Source organism: Callospermophilus lateralis, chromosome 15, assembly GCF_048772815.1.
Source record: "Callospermophilus lateralis isolate mCalLat2 chromosome 15, mCalLat2.hap1, whole genome shotgun sequence".
NCBI lineage: Eukaryota > Metazoa > Chordata > Mammalia > Rodentia > Sciuridae > Callospermophilus > Callospermophilus lateralis.
In genome coordinates, this window is record NC_135319.1 from 18,479,818 (window position 1) to 18,493,394 (window position 13,577).

A 13,577-nucleotide genomic window follows, 5' to 3' on the forward strand; every position below is an offset into this window, starting at 1 on the left:
TTGGTCTTTGGAAGGTTATTTACCTTTGGCAGATAGAAACTTCCAGCCTGCAAACCATGGAGTTGAAAACTTTCTTAAAAGGCTGAGGCTGGATGCCATGGGCCACCTTCCCACCGCCACTTGGATGATTTTTAGATTGTGTTAGGAAAGAGACTGAAGATGCCAGTTCCCAGGTCCACATTCAAACACACATTGAAAGTGAAGGTCTTGGAAAAAGCCTGACTATTTCAGAAGTAGAATGTCAGCGTGTTAAGGCCTAAGCTCCAAGACCATCTTGAAGATTTCATTATAATCATCCATTGGCTCTTGCGAAAAATGTCAAGAGCCTAATTCAAATGTTACAGCCATTCTCCTGGCCCTGCATAGGGAACATGGAACCAAAACATGGAAGAAAGAGTAGGTCCCCTACAGTCCTGCCCCACTCAACTAACCTGGGCAGCTGGTTACCAGATTGGCACTTTTCTGCCTGACTCAGATGTACCCCCAGCTCAGGATGTGGTGGACCTCAGAGGTCAGAGGTTCAGGCACAGGCTGCAGGTCAGTCTTTCTTCTCTTTGGCTGGGGAGGTGAGACTTCTCAATGTCCTTTGCAAGGGTGTATCCTTTTTTCCTCTTTGAGTATGAAATAATTTTGACCCTGGGATGACCCTCCTTATGATCTTTTCCTGCCTAAATAAGAGCATCTTCCAGGATGACTGAGTCTGAGAGGGGGTCAGGCCAGCTCCTGCCTCCAGAGTCCTCCATGTTTCTATGTTCCTGGGCTTTCCTGAGCCCTTGGTTACAAATGGTGGCTGACCAGTGGTAGGCCCTAAATGGCCTTGTGTGAGAACTGGTGCTTCCAGGATAACTGTGTGGGCCTCTTTACCCTGACCTTGGCCCCTGGAATGGGCACCGGCCTTCCACAGGGGGTCCAGGATGCTTTGACCTTTAAGCTGCTGGCTTAGTGACCTTGGCTTTGTGTGGCTCCGAGTAGGCGGGTTGGTTTTTCTTCACTGAGGCCTCCTCAGGCAGTAGAGAAAGTACCTCCATCCCGTTTCCCACCCTCCAATAACAGGGATTTTGACTTCCCTGGGTGTTCCAGGCCCTTCTTGTTTCAGCAGGAGGATCCTGTGTGTTTGATCTAAATCTGGTCTCCTGCTGGAGAGACCCAAACAATCTAAGTTAAAACAGCATTAACAGGAAACCTGTCTCTTAGGGCCAAGAATGCAACCAAAAATAGCTTCAAGCCTTTAATTCTGATCACAGAACCATTTGGGGAGACCTTTACCTGAGAGAAACAATAAGTGGAACTCTGTCCCCAAATACTCCGCCCTGCCAGTAGAAAGGGCCTCCCGGACTGGTGGGCATTCCAGGCTTGTGGTGACCACTGAATGCTGGGCCATGGGGACTCTAGCTCTAATCTCACTGTGACCCGCAATTAAAACATGTGTTTAAAAACTGAATGGACTAACCAAGTATTTTTGTTTGGTGAACATAATTGAGAATTTCAGGGGAAAAAAAAAATCTTATTTCTTAAAGCAACTCAGTTCACTGTGGAGTATTTATGAACTCAGAACACAATCAGAAAGAAGAGAAAAATCATCCCTAGTCTTATAGTACAGAGAGAACTTATAATATTTCTTTTATTTATGTGAATGTATACACACACTCCACACACGTACTTACACACACACACACACACACACACATACACACACATACACACCCGATCCCGCACTTTTTCATGGGTGTGATTCACCATTTTCTTCTCCTTATAGGTATCCATTTTTGTCAGCTTCCAGAAATGTTCTTGATACATACAAGCAAATACCTTGACTTATATGAGTTTTCATATGTAAGTGGTAGCATAATGAAAATGCTTTTGTGGATCTTCCTTTTTATAATTCTACAGTATATCCTGAAGAGGTTTCTACATTGGTACATGTAGATCTGTTTCATTCCTTTAAGAAGTTGCATATTATTCTACCATATGATTACCCAATAATTTATTCAGTCGCTTATTATGAACATTTAGGTTCTTTTCAGACTTCATTAAAATACCCACCATTTCTCACTTCCTAGAAGTGGCATGTTAGGTCAAAGGATTTCACATCCTGAGCACTATTGCCAGATTGCCCTCCCCTGAGCTTATATCAATTTGCCATCTACCTGCAATATATTATTTCCCTAAATCCTCACTCACAGTTGCCAACACAACTTTTAAATTTTGCCAGTCTGATAAGTGAAAACATTGCTGCCTTTCTTTTAAGAGGGAGATTGAAAATACTTTCCAGTATTTAAAAGCATTTTAATTTGTGTTTTTGTGAATTGTCCAAGTTATTTTGTTTACTTTTCTACCAGGCACTACGTTATTCCTCTCTTTTGCTTTTTGATAGCAAAGTTTTGATTTTTTTTTTTCTTTTTGGCCATGACTCCTTTACTTCTTAGCACAGCAAAAGAAGCTAAATAGAAGCTAAATAACCATGCCGTTTCTTCATTCAACCAGTTTTCTGATGCTTTCCCAGCCTTGTGACCAAACTGGGTCCAACATAGTTCTTATGCATGCACCCAATTCCCATGTATCCAATTCCCTCAGGGGTAATGAAAAGGTAATGAATTGTGCACTTCAGTTTTTATCACTTACCAGGAGAATTCTGCTGCTGCAGATTTTTGTTTTTTGATGTATAGCTGCAGGCATTATTTCAAAAAGTGTAAAAAAGATTGCAGAAAGTTTATAACAACCTGTTAGTTTTATGAAGAACTAGAAGAGAGGAGTTCCAAGGCCTGCTAATTACTCTGATTTGGTCATTATACATTGTATACATGGATTGAATTATCCTACTGTACCCCCATAGATATGTATAATTATTATGTATCAGTTTAAAAAAGGAATGCAAAAAGCATTGTCTTGTGTTTGACCTCAAATGCTTTTAGAAGACCTGCTGATTTTGTGGGGCTTAGTGGCTTCAGATTTTTCCCTGCTGTTTCAAAGATAGGGTTTACAGTTGTGTTTATGAGCTATGTTCTTGCTTTTGTGTGGTTTCTTAAAGGAGTAAGGGGAAATGATGACTCCACCTTTTACAGCTACATTATGTAGTTTTGCCTTATATAAAACTCTCATTTCTAACTAGATAAATCCTTCTTCAACAACAATGATCTGCTTTTAAGATGAATATTGCTGTTCTTTTCTCCTATAGGTAATAAAAAGTTCTCCTTTATTTTTCTCCAAAAAGAAATTATTCTTTCTTTTTCTTTTGTAGCATAGCTAAACGTATACCTATATCACATACCCCACTACACATAAAGCAGAAGACAGAGGGCACAAATAAAATAACATGTCTATTATAATAAGGGCAAATATGTACGGGATAAACTCAAAACCAAATAGAACTATACAAAGCAAACATACAAACCAACCCAGAACACGGGAGATTTCAAAGACACATATTAAAAAATTGACTTTTATTAACTCTTGAAGTTTTTCCCATTGTTTAAGAAATTTTTATTAAAATAAGAATTTTATAATCCAAATTACATTTCCTCTCCTGGTTATCAATTCTATTACTTAAAACAGACATTCTGAGCTATTCCATAGTAAAGAATTGTAAAGTTAAAGAATGGAATGCTTTACATTTTTGTACTTTCCTGAACATTTTAAAGATATGGAATGTTTTATAAACTTGCATGTCCTTGTGCAGGGACCATGCTAATCTCTGTGTGGTTGCAATTTAGTACACATGTTATTAAAGTGAGCATGACTCTCTAAGTTCTGATAGACTGTAAATGTATTTTGTGAAATACGATACTGTCCTGTATAAATCCTTCAGCTTTCTAGTTCTTTTACTCCAATCACATATGTTCTTGGTACTATTTCCTTTTCTAAGGATCAGTTGACGTTTTATGCCCAAAGTAGCAATTCAGAAAGCAGTTTTATTTTGTTGAGAAACTTCTAGCAATGTATCACAAGGTAGAATGTCCAGGTGGTAAACAACAACAACAGCAACACGATTTAGTAACTTTTGATGGAAATTCTTTTCCTCTTAAATTCCTCACCTTGGTAGTTGGTGAAGGGGAAAAAAAAGATTTTAGAGTGTAATATTATTGATTCATATTTCTCACAGTGGAAGTTCTAGAAAAGCCCATGTATTTATAAGAGTATTTTGCTTCATTTGAACATTTCTCTCTCATTATTCAAATGTGTGAATTTCTAAAGAGACAGTGGTGTTTTCCTCACCTACAAGTCAGAATATGAGTAGTCCATCTGAGTTTTTGTTTGCAAACTTTAAATTTACTTCTAGGTATATATTTTTTTTCTGGTACTGTGGATTGAATCCACAGGCACTCCATCAATGAGCCCCATGGGATAAACTTAAAACCAAAAAGAACTATAAAATCAAATAAACTCGACCCTTTTTATTGTTTATTTTGAGACAGGGTCTCATCAAGTTACTGAGGCTGGCCTCAAACTTAAAAATTTACTCTCCTTCTGCCTCAGCCTCCAGAGTTGCTGGAATTACAGGCATGTACTACATGCCCAGCTAGTCTTTTTTTTTTTTTTTTTTTTAAAGAGAGAGTGAGAGAGGGAGGGAGGGAGAGAGAGAGAGAGAGAGAATTTTTAATATTTATTTTTTAGTTATCGGCGGACACAACATCTTTGTTTGTATGTGGTGCTGAGGATCGAACCCGGGCCGCACGCATGCCAGGCGAGCGCGCCACCGCTTGAGTCACATCCCCAGCCCCCAGCTAGTCTTTTAATTCTTTTAATTTTTGAAATAACCATAAGGAAAGGAATATAGCCTGTCCTAATAGACTAACATACATACTGATTCATGGAAATGACAGGCTGTTTTTACTCTGCCTTCCCCGAACTTCCCTGTCTCCAAAGACCAGTGAGATTTTAGTATTCACTCAAAGGCTTTCTCCTATCTCTCTTCACTTAGTGCAATTTCTACATTTTGAGATATCGGGATCTAGAGTCAGTCTAAAGCCTCTTGCTCTCACATTTTCTTTTACATTTATTATATTAGTGTGCTTAAGAATAGTGTGCTTAAGGTAACAACTCCCTGGCTTCTGAGTTGCTGTTTGGATGGTTCAGTCTGTGTCCTGGCTGAGGATGAGCTGTTTCCTCTGAGCCATGAATGACATTCAGACTTGGCTGATGGGTGAGGAAGTAATCAGGGCAGAGTTGACCACTGCTAAGGAAAATGTTTTCTTTATTTGGTCAGTCTAGTATATTTTTAATTGATGTGTTTTCAAGACCCAGGAACAATGTTGGTGAAATGCATAGTCCTTTATGTTTGGCTCAGGGGATAGTGGTTAGTTTCCAACTCAGCACTGTGGAAAAAGATTTTATTTCTTTCCCTGCTATGAACATGTTGTATAATTTTTGCCAAATAGGGGACCTTTTTTTCTTTTCCAAATGGGGAGATATTATCTTAGACTTCAGATAATTGATCTGAACTATTTGTGACACATGAATACTAACTATACCTGGAATCATTGTTATTTTAATATCTGCTGGCATTGAAGAACAACAATAACAATACACATAATGAAAGGATAATAGTTAACAATTACATAGAACCCAGTATATCCCTGACATTCTCCACAGTGCTTGATTTTCTTTGGGGGCAGGTACTGGAGATTGAACCCAGGGGAGTTCTACCACTGAGAGGCATCCCATGTCCTTTTTTTTGGTTTTGTTTTGTTTTGTTTGAGACAGGTTCTAAATTTCCTAGGCTGGCCTTGAAGAACTTATGATCCTCCTGCCTCAACTTCCTGATAGCTGGGATTATAGGCATGTACCACCCCTGCCTGACAGAGAACCTGATTTTTATTAACTCATTCGCATTCTCACAACAAATGGGAAGAACACTCATTACTTTCATTTTACAGATAAAATCTGGCACAGAGAGGCTAAGAAACTTGACTAAGGGTGTGTGGCCAGTAGTAAGCAGTGCAAGACTGAAATGGAAGAATACTGTATATGTGTGTGTGATACGTGCAACACATGAGAGCATATACTTACACACATGTAAAGAGAGAATTTGTTGCGTCAGGAAATTGAGCTAATAAGAAATTCATCAGCCAGCAATTATTTTTAAAGTACATCTCAGTTAGGATTGGTTCTTACACCCCTGAAGGTGTTACAGGCATATGTTGCCAACCCATAGCTGGGTTTATAAATATTGAGCTTTTATTTTTAGAAACTTAGCTTTTATTTTCCTTTTATGGGGTTTAGACTAACTTTATGGTTATTCCTTGAGTGAATATACAATGAGTGGAATTTGGAGGATGTTATTGATAATGTTATCAATAACGATAATTTACATCCATTTGGAATTACAATGAAAGCAATAAATTATGTTCTGCCCATTACAAACTAGAACCCTGATGGTGGTCATTGGAATTCCAGTCGTGGCAGGATTATCTGGATGACCATGTAGTGTAGAGTGTAGTGTGTTTTAGATGTATCCATTTTTTCCATAAAGGCTTCAAGCATCTACCAGGATGAAAAAAATGACATAACTTTTAGCTATTTGATATAATTTTGTTATAGATTATCAGTTTGAGTTTTTTTTTTTTTTTAATTCCTAGGTTGCCATCAAACCAAATCTTCAAGAGACCAATCAAGGGTGTTTGAAGGCCTGAGTTTACAAGGTGGCTGCTTCTGCAGACTGTTCTGTTCAATTTAATTACAGTCTCCTGTGTGCAGAATAGAAAAAGCTGTGTTTTCCAGTTGCCATGGGTTCCAGGTGGTTTGGATGGTTCACCTCTGATATGCACCCACTTGAGATTTAAATTTGGAAGCAAGAGGAGTGACAGCACAGGTGTAACAGGAGCCATTTGCTGGTGTGGATAGCAGCATAAGAAGTAAGTTTGGGATTTACCCAGTTTTAATATTCACAATAGTGCTTTAAAGTCACTGGAAGTTATTTTTTTTCTTTGTATGGTTTTTTATCAACCAGGTAGACAATTAGGCTTATTTTTTTTATTGTTTTGAGAATTGTTTTAGGAATTTGGATTACTTTAGAAGTTAATTTAAACATTCAGATGTCTAGTTTCCGTTCTGAAACACTCTCTACTTTATTTCTATCTCTCTCTTAATGTAACAAATATTTAAAGTCAGTATTTGGTTTGTTTTACTGGTATTTCTCTTTTTTTGGGGGGTTAATATTATTTTTAGGTCATTATAATTATACATAGTATTTGGGTACATTTTGACAAAATCATACATGCAAAATCTCCTTTTGCAAATCAAGAAGATCCATTTATATTTGTATTTTTCCCATGTCTTATAAGGTAGATATTATAATTCCTGTTATGTACTTTGCACTTTTCCCCCCTAGCATCTGGACATTATTTATTTTTATTACAGGTTGAGACAAATGACTCCATTTTAATATGACAACACTCATATCATCCCTATTTGATGCAGATCTTTTTTAAAACCCCCAATCATCTATAAACTATGTTTTTGTTAGGTTTTATTTTTAAAATTTTGTTTATTTTTAAATTATTTGTTTTTTTTTAGATACACTTTACAGTAGAGTATACTTTGACACAGTATATATACATGGAGTATATCTTATTCTAATTAGGATCCCATTCTGGTGGTCGTACACGATGTTGAGGTTCACTGAGGTGTGTTCATATATGAGCACAGGAAAGTTATGTCCAGTTAATTCCACTGTCTTTCCTATTCCCGTCCTCCCACCTTCCCTGCATTCATTTTTGCCTAATCCACTGAACTTGTATTCTTTTTCTTCCCTCCTGGTTGTGTGTTACCATCCACATATCAGAGAGAACATTCCACCTTCAGTTTTGTAGGATTGGCTTATTTCACTTAGCATATCTGGCTACCTTAGCATGAGAGTCTCTAGAACCATTCACTTACTGGTGAATGTCATAAAGTCATTCTTTTTATGGCTGAATAATATTTCATTGTGAATATATACCACAATTTTTTTATCCACTCATCTGTTGAAGGGCACCTAGACTGGTTCCATAACTTAGCTTTTGTGAATTGCTATAAATATTGATGTGACCATGTCATTGTAGTAGGCTGATTTTAAGTCCTTTGGGTATATGCCAAGGAGTTGGACAAGTGGGTCAAATTGTGGTTTCATTCCAAGTTTTTTGAGGAATCTTCATACTGCTTCTAGAGTGGATGCACCAATTTGCAATGTATAAGTGTATCTTTCTCCCCACATGCTTGCCAACTTTTATTGTTGCTTGTATTCTTGAAAATTGCCATTCTGACTGGAGTGAGATGAAAGCTTAGTTGGTTTTTAATTTACTTTTGTCTAATTGCTAGACACGTTGAACATTTTTTATATATTTGTGGGCCAATTGTATGTCTTCCTCTGTGAAGTGCTTGTTTTGTTCTTTAGCCCATTTATTAATTGAGTTATTTGTTGTTTTGGTGTTAAGTTTACTGAATTCTTGTATATCCTGGAGATTAATGCTCTATCTGAGGTGCAGGTGGAAAAGATTTTCTGTCATTCTGTAGGCTCTCTCCACATGATGAGGAATGCAATTGATTTATGGCTGTCAATTTTATATCTTGGTACTTGGCTGAATTCATTGATGAGTTCTACAAGTTTACTAGTGGAGTTTTTTGGTGTCTTCTAAATATTTTAGTGGAGTTTTTTTTTTTCTTCTAAATATAGAATCGTGTCATCAGCATAGAGATAGCTTGAGCTCTTATTTTCCTGTTTGTATCACTTGAATTTCCGTCTTTTGCCTAATTGCTCTGGCTTGAGTTTCAAGAACTGTTTTGAAAAGAAGTGGTGAAAGAAGGCATCTTGGTCTGTTCTAGTTTTTAGGAGGAATATTTTCAGTTTTTCTCCATTTAGAATGATGTTAGCCTTGGGTTTGATGTATATAGCTTTTACAATGTTGAGGTATGCTCCTATTATCCCTATTTTTTCTAGTGTTTTAAATAGGAATGGATGCTCTATTTTGTCAAATGTTTTATCTGCATCTATTGAGATGATCATGTGTTTCCTGTATTTAAGTCTATGATGCAATGAATTATATTTATTGATTTTTATTTGTTGGATCAACCTTGCACCCCAGGGGTGAAGCCCACTTAATCTTGGGGAACTTTCTTTCTAAATATGTTTTTGTATGCAATTTCAGTACTTTATGAAGAATTTTGCATCTAAGTTCATCAGGGATATTGATCTGATATTTTCTTTCCTTGATGTGTTTTTATCTGGTTTTGGTATCAGGGTGAGACTGGTTTCATAGAATAATTTTGGAAGAATTATTTCCTTTTCTATTTCATGGAATAATTTGGGGAATATTGGTTTAAGTTCTTCTTTGAATTGTGGTAGAACTCAGCTGGAATTTCATCTGGTCCTAGGTTTTTTTCTTTTTTTGGGTGGGATTTTGATGGCATGCATTTTCAATTTCATTGCTTGAAATTGATGTGTTTATGGGCTGGAATTGTGTGGCTCAGTGGTAGAGTACTTGCCCAGCATGTGGGAAGCACTGGGTTTGATCCTTAGCACCACAAAAAAATAAATAAATAGAGGTATAGTGTCCATTTACAACAACAACAACAAAATTTTTTTAAAAAACATTAAAAAATAAAAAATGACATTGATTTGTTTTAGTTTTCTAAAACATATTTCTCCTGATTCAATATGGGTAGGTCACATGTTTCTAGAAATTTGTCAATATCTTCAAGTTTTTCTATTTTATTGGAGTATGGATTTTCAAAATAGTTTCTGTCTCTAGTTCAGTAATTTCTGTGGTGATATTTCATTTTTCTTCATGAATTTTAGTAATTTGAGTTTTTTTCCCTCTTTGTTCTGCTTAGTTTGGCTAAGGATTTATCAATTTTATTTATTTTTTCAAAAACATCAATCTTTTTTTCATTGATTTTTTCAATTTTTTTTGTTTAATTTTGGCTCTGATTTAAATGATTTCCTGTCTTCTAGTGCTTTTGTGTTGATTTGTTCTTCTTTTGTAAGGGTAATGTAATGTTAGGTTATTTATTTGATGTCTTTCTATTTTTTTCATGAATGAGCTCAATTGAAATGAAAATTCTCTTAGAATTAATTGCCTTCATAGAATATCATGCTAAGTGATGTATGCCAATCTCAAACAACCAAAGGCCAAATGTTTTCTATGATAAGTGGATGCTGATACATAATGGGTGGGGGGCAAGGGAAAAATGGAGGAACTTTGGATTGAGCAGAGGGGAAGGCAAAGAGCGGAGGGGAAGTGTGTGTGTGAGAAAATGGTAGAATGAGATGGACATTATTACCCCTATGTATGGATATGATTGTATGAATTGTGTGGCTCTACATCATGCACAACTAGAGAAATGAAAAGTTGTGCTCCATTTGTGTAAAAAAAAAATTAGAATTAAAAAAAAGAAAAAAAAAGAATTGCCTTCATAGTCTCCAAGAGATTTTGATATGTTGTGTCACTATTCTCATTTACCTCTAAGTGTTTTTTAATTTCATCAATGATTTCTTCAGCTATTCATTGTTAATTCAGTAGAGTATTATTTCGTTTCCAGGTGTTCAATTGGCTTATATTTTTATTTTATCATTGATTTCTAATTTTATTCTATTGTGTTCTGATAAAGTGCAAGGTATTATCTCATTATATTTGCTAAAAGTTGTTTGTGGCCTATGATATGGCCTATTTTAGAGAAGGATCATGTGATGCTGAGAAGAATGTATTCATCAATGATGGATGAACTACTCTATATATGTCTGTTAAGTCTAAATTAGTAACTGTATTTTTTAGTTTTATAGCTTTTTTATTTAGGTTTTGTTGAAGGATTTATCCACTGATGAGAGAAATGTGTTAAAGTCACCCAGTATTATTGTGTTGTGGTCTGTTTGACTCTTGATATTGAGAAGGGTTTGTCTGATTTTTGTAGATGCTCCATTGTTTGGGACATAAATATTTATGATTGTTAGGTCTTGTTGTTGTATAATTCCCTTAGGCAGTATGAAATTACCATCTTTGTCCCTTCTGATTAACTTGGGCTTGAAGTTCACTTTATTGGATATGAGGATAGAATCCCCTGCTTGTTTCTGAGATCCATGTGAATAATAATTTTTTTTTTTTTGCCAGCCTTTTACCTTCAGTCTGCAAATGTCTTTGCCTATGAGGTGAGTCTCTTAGAGATAACATATTGTTGGGTCTTGTTTTTAATCCAATCTGCCAGTCTATGTCTTTTGATTGATAAGTTTAGGCAATTTCATGCAATATTATTATTGAGATGTGATTTTCATTTTATGTCATTTTGATTTATTTCTGATTTTTAATTTGAATTAGTTCTTTGATTAACTCTTTTTCTAGTATAGTTCCTCCCTTTGCTGGTTTTAAATTGTATTTTTAATTTCTACTTCATGAATGTTTTTTGAGTACATTTTGTAGAGCAGGTGTTCTTGTTTAAGTTCTTTTAAATTTTGTTTATTGTGGAAGGTTTTTAATTCATTGTCAATTCTGAAGCTTAGTTTTGCTGGGTATATTATTCTTTGCTGGCATCCATTTTCTTTCAGAGCTGATATATATAATTCTGAGTCCTCCTAGCTTTGAGGTTCTGGGTTGAGAAATTACATGAGGTTTGGATTGGTTTTCCACTAAATGTGATTTATCATTTTCCTCTGCCAGCCTTTAAATTCTATCATTCTGTATGTTAGGCATTTTCATAATAATGTGCCTTGGTGTATGTCCGTTTTAATTTTTTTTTTTTATTTGGGGTCCTGTATGCCTCGCCTATCTGCTTTTCTGTTTTTTAATTTAGGTTTGGGAAATTTTCTGATATTATTTAATTGAAAAGATAGTACATTCTTTTGGTTTGTATCTTTGTCTTCATCTATTCCAATAAATCTTAAATTTGGTCTTTTCATGTTATACTATTTTTCTTGGCAGTTCTGTTTATGGTCTCTTAATATTTTTTCTCCATGATCAACTTCATTTTCAAGATAACATATTTTGTCTTCATTGCCTGAAATTCTGTCTTCCAAGTGGTCTAGTCTGTTGGTGATGCTTTCCATTAATTTTTAACTTGGTTTAACTTGATTTCTTAATTTTGAGGATTTCTGTTTTTTTCCCCATAATCTATCTATTGAAGTGATCTTTTACTTCCTATATTTTCTCTCTTATTTCACTCCTTTCACCATCCTTTATCTTGCAAATCAACTTAAGATTACTCTATAAACTCATTTTTTTCTGACATTTCTTCCACAGTTAGGGATAGATCCTGTCATTGAAGTATTATGGTTTCTTTGGATGATTTGTTACCTTACTTTTTTATATTGTTTGTGTGCACCCATCTAGTATGGAACCGACGCAGTAGAATTTCTACCCTGTGGTCTCATAGTGTCCCTGAATGTTTTCAGTACCTCACAGTTTAGGGGTACACAGATAATAACAGCCAATGCAAACAATATATAGCATTAACCCAAATTGTTTCTGCTATGACATCTATGATATTAAGTGTCACAATAACCAGTAATGATGTGATCAATTACTGCCCACAGTAAAAACAATGAGTTTGTAGAAGCAATAGAAGTTTTAAAGGGTGAACAGGGAGATAATAGAAGAGATGTAGGATGTGATGATTATGAGGGAGGAGAGAAAAAATAAGTAAAAAGTTAAAAGAAGAGTGTAAGAGAGAACAATAATACTTGGTTGTAAGCAGAAGAAAAGAGTGAGAGTAAAGTGAAATAGGTGAGAGAAAAAAATACACAAAGTAAAAATTAAAAAAATTAAAGAATACAAAGGAAAACTGAAATACACTAAATAAATATCCTTGTTCTGAAAAGATGAGCCATGAAAAATAACTGCCTTCCAAAATGTGCTAGAAATGAGAAAAAACAGACAAATATTTGTATGTATGTATAAGTGTCCACAAACCATTGAGCTCTTAATGGAGAAAAGAAAAAATTCTTAATGAAAATTTAAATTGCTTCCATTGGAGTTCAAAAAATTCTTGGCTTCCCTTCTTAGGAGTGTTGAGTGGGCTGGAGTTTTATGTCTGCTCCACCTTCGGGATGGGGCAACTGTAGTGTCCCATGAGAGGGAATCTTATAGGTGGAGCTCCTGAAGGTGGGGTTTAGGCCTAGTTAGGCTCCAGGTTCTTCCTCAAATAGCAATCTGATGATTTTAAACCTGTGCACCTCCAGGGCCCAGAAAGTGATGGTTCATGTTGGAAGAGAATCTCCCTTGGGTTCCACTCATGTGACAGAGGAGCCAATTATTTGTCCCCTTTTTGTCACCCATAGAAGCCATATTTCTTTTTTCTACTAAATTATTTATTTATTCTAATTTGTTATATATGATGGCAGAATGCAATTTATTTCGTATTACACATAGAGCACAATTTTTCAAGTTGCTGGTTGTGTAACTTGAAAACCAGTGTTTTCACACCATTCATATCTTCATACATGTACCTAGGGTAATGATGTCTAACTTATTCCACCATTTTTCCTACCCCCACACCTCCTCTCTTCCCCTCCCTCCCCTTTGTCCTATCTAAACTTCCTCCATTCTTCCCATGCTCCCACACCCATTGCCATTGTGAGTCATCATCCTCATATCAAAGAAAATATTTGGCTTTTG

General features: G+C 35.7%; 1 pseudogene; it reads right to left on the minus strand.

Annotated features, from left to right (window-relative positions):
- Positions 1-3,634: 3,634 nt before the first annotated feature.
- LOC143381717 (U6 spliceosomal RNA) lies at positions 3,635-3,734 on the minus strand (annotated as a pseudogene).
- Between the last annotated feature and the right edge of the window lie 9,843 nt (positions 3,735-13,577).